This window comes from Chrysochloris asiatica, unplaced genomic scaffold, assembly GCF_000296735.1.
Source record: "Chrysochloris asiatica unplaced genomic scaffold, ChrAsi1.0 scaffold00059, whole genome shotgun sequence".
In the NCBI taxonomy this organism is placed as follows: domain Eukaryota; kingdom Metazoa; phylum Chordata; class Mammalia; order Afrosoricida; family Chrysochloridae; genus Chrysochloris; species Chrysochloris asiatica.
The window spans coordinates 9584769-9589036 of NW_006408577.1; positions in this window are offsets into that span (position 1 = coordinate 9584769).

Genomic DNA, 4268 nt, shown 5'->3' on the forward strand with positions numbered 1-4268 from the left:
CCTCTCAGCTGAAGCTAAAGTCTCAGAGACTCAGAATGCCAAAAGGAATGACCATTAGGTAGTTATTTTCCTGAAAGCATTCAAAGGTATTGTGATTAAAAAAAAAAAAAAAAAAAAAGCTAAATATTACATCAAAAAAATTTAAATGAACCAGAAATCGAAATCACACATAAACATAAATTTTTCTATAGGTCAATATTCTAAAAATTGATAGGTAACATATTATTTAATGTAGGATTTTTGTTTGGTTGGTTTTTTGTTCTTACTAAATGATGGTAAATGAAATTGCATCTAACCAAAGAATACTTCCCATTAAAAGAAAATGCTGAGAGCTGAATCTTAGTCAGGCTGGCGAAGTAGCAACCGTTACTATGGAGGCAAATTGGAACAGATAAAAAAGACTCCAATATATCAAACTTTACACCTCGACTTGCAGCTCGGTAATTACTGCATATCAACATCCATGGCTTTAAAGGCATTCTGTGCTAGTTTGTTATAACAGCATCTTGACATATCATTAGGCTTCAGGTTTTCTTATAAAAGTTTTAAGTGTGGTTCTTCTTATTAGTCTTCCTAATGTTTTTGAATTGACCTTAACAACCATAATTATTGATTGTTCAATTTTAAAAAGGCAACATTTCTGGCATTTACATCAAATATATTACTAATAGGCTTCCAATCCAATCTGTTGATAAAGAGAAGAAAATTAAAATAAACACGATCACTTTCAGGGAATGAATGATACTTACTGTTTAATTCTCATAGTACTTTAGAAGATCCATTAAATAGTATATGTTGTTGTAAGGTGCCATCAATTCAGTTCTGACTTACAGCAACCCTATGCACAACAGAACGGAACACTGTCCAGTCCTGCACCTTCTTCACATTTCTTATTTTCTTTGAGCCCAATGTTGCTGCCACTGTGTCAATCCATCTTGTTTAGGGTCTTCCTCTTTGCCACTGTCCCTCCACTTTTCCAAGCATGATGTTCCTGAGACTGATCCCTCCTGAGAACATGTTCAAAGTATCTCACCATCCTCGCTTCCAAGGAGCATACTGGCTATTCCTCCAACACACATTTATTTGTTTTTCTGGCAGTCCAAGGTACTTCCAATTCTCTTTTCCAGCACCATAAATCAAAAGTACCAATTCTTCTATGATCTTCCTTAATCATTGCCCAACTTCACATGCATATGAGACTATTGAAAATACCATGACTTGAGTCAGGCATACCTTAATCCTCAAACTGACATCTTTATTCTTAAACACCTATATTTGATAGTATATGTTTTTGTTGTTAAGTGTCATGGAGTTGGTTCCGACAAACAGCAACTCTGTTTAGAGTTACCGAGGAGCGGGTGGTGGATTTGAACAACTGCCTTTGTTATTAGCCATCCAGTGCTTATCCTACAGTACCACACAAGGACTCCAGTGTAGTATATACAATGGTTTAAAAAAAATTATTATTCATCATTGATTAATTCCCAGTAACTGCTAACTTCCAGATGCATATTTTAGATCATATTACAAATTGAAGAACTCCTCTGCAGGTTAAATATGCTTCCACAAGGTTCAATCCACAAGTAACTAACCCTACATAGAGTCACTATAAGTTGGAACGACTCAACAGCACAACATATTGCATTATAGCCACTGTATGCTAATACATATTTACATATTTTCCCAGTTCATCGTTTTGTTCTTCTTGAGTTAAATATCCAAACCTTTCACAGTAAGGATGAGAAGATTTATGTTGTCCACCCCAAGCAGTAATTATCATTGACTAGAAGACACCAATATAGAATAGATACTAAAATAGTTAAATGCACACACAGATTACAAAATTCCAAATGAAAAGCTTTACTTCCTTCAATTGCATTAAGTTAGCTGAAACCTTCGCATTCCGGTATGTTGGTTCATTTGATCATCTGTTCTTTATTTGGAGTCCTGTTGTGGCACTATGGGTTAATGTGCTGAACTGCAAGGTCAGTTTAAAGTGGCCCCATACAGGGTCTCTATGAATCGAACCGACTCGACAGCACTTAACAACAACAATTCTTCATATAACTTTGCTGCGGCTGGTAAATGCTGTCGATTAGGTGCTGACTCAGCACAACCGAAGGAAACACTGCTGGATAGTTCACCATTCTCACAATTGTTGTTATATTTGAGTCCAGTGTTACTGCAACTGTGTCAATCCATTTCGTAAGGGTCATCCTAACCTGCCAGTTTATCAAGCATGATGCCCTTCTCCTCAGACTGGTCCCTCCTGATAACATGTCCAAAGTATAAGAGAGGAAGTCTCATCATCCTGGCTTCTAATGAGCATTCTGACTGTACTTCCTCAAACACAGATTTGTGTGTTCATGGTCCTTTGAATATTCTCCAGCGCCATGATTCAAACACATTAATTCTTCTAATATCTTCCTTTTTCATGGTCCAACAGTCACATGCATATGAGGGTAATGAAAATACTATGATTGGGTAAGGCACATCTTGTTGTTGTTGTTATGTGCTGTGAAGTTGCTCCTGACTCATAGTGACCCTGTACAGGGTTTCTGAGGCTGTAAATCTTTATGGGAGCAGAAAGCCTCATCTTTCTCCCACAGAACAGCTGGTAGTTTTGAACTGCTGCCCCTGAGGTTAGCAGCCCGATTTGTAACCACTAGGCTACCAGAGCTCCTTCAGGCACACCTTAGTCCTCTGGTATCTTTGCTCTTGAACACTTTAAGCAGGTCTTGTGCAGCAGATTTGCTTAATAAGATATGCCATTTGATTTCTCCACTGCAGCCTCCATGAGTGCTGAGTAATATATTGCACATGTATAGCTTATATATGTAGACTTTATAATATGATACCACTTCTTTTTATTTGATCATTTGCAGTGTCATAAATTGTAGCAATAAAAATGAAATGATATGCAGAAGTAATAACTTTGCTACTGTGGCTATGTATGTACTTTTTCTCATATAAATATTTAATTTTATCAAAAATGCAAAATTAATTTTCTCATATTCTCACTGTTCCAGTCATAAGGCATCAATAATTCATTTTTCATGAGATTGTGCATAAACAATTTGTTATAGAGCCATCAGTAGCAACAGGAATCAATATGGTGCAATGTAATCTGCTCAACATTCTCTGTCTCCTCTTTGAATGAAAAGCACCAATTGAATTCAATAGATAAGACTGGAATAGAATTTAGATTTCTCCATCTCTATAATGTTATCCCTACAAACTCAGGCTCCCTTCCATTTCTCAATCTATCCCTACTACAATATCCACACTGCCATTGCTTTAATTTAGATTTACAATAGTTTTCACTTCGATTATTATAAATCTGTCCCTCGTCTCCCTCCCTTCTTCCTTTAATATCACCTTTCTCTCTATGGCCTGAGTAATCTTTCTGAAACCCAAAACTGTTCATACTCTCCCCATTAAAAAATCTGCCAATGTCTCCCAGTCGCCTTCAGGCAGTGGCATCTCTAGGGTTGGTGTCACTCAGTGCAATAATTCATGGTGTCGCTCCTCCAATGGCCTTCTTCCCGTACCATACCACACAAAATCCTTAGTAATATTTATTATCGATTTTAATCATAGAATAACATGTGATCATTGTTATAAATTGTTTGACTGTAATATTGCTTCATATGAATGCTAAGAGCAAAATTGTTTTGTAAAATCTTTCTATACTAAATTACATTAGTTACATTATTAATAACTGAATGGAAGTGTTTCTTTTTATTTTCCCCCTTTTCTTTTAATTACTACCTCATTCTCAATAAAGTTATTAATATAGATTCACAAGTACTCATTGCAACAATTGCAAAAATGCTGGATACTACTCACTGGAGACTCTACCTGATCAGGCCATGTCTAATTTTCTCTGACTTCACAAGGATGAAGGAGAATCAAACTCAAAATCAGCCCAAGCTGTCAGTCATAAAAAGAGGGCGGACAGGTGCAATAACACCCACACTTGCAAATGATACCCACTTGACCTGGCTTCAATAACTGGATGAACAGAGCTCAACCTGAAGAAAGAAGAGGAAAAAAACGTCATCTGATACAATTCGATAAACATGACCTACACCTATAAATGCAGTAGCTTAAAAGAGGAAACAAATCCCTGCTGCAAGAACTATTCCCACCCCCTCCACACAAAGAGTAGACAGGGAAGGGCAACTTGGACATTGTCTACCCAAAATGGGGGGAGGGATACAAAGGTAAGAAGTGACTGGCTTACAAGCTTTCAAGAGGGAACATAG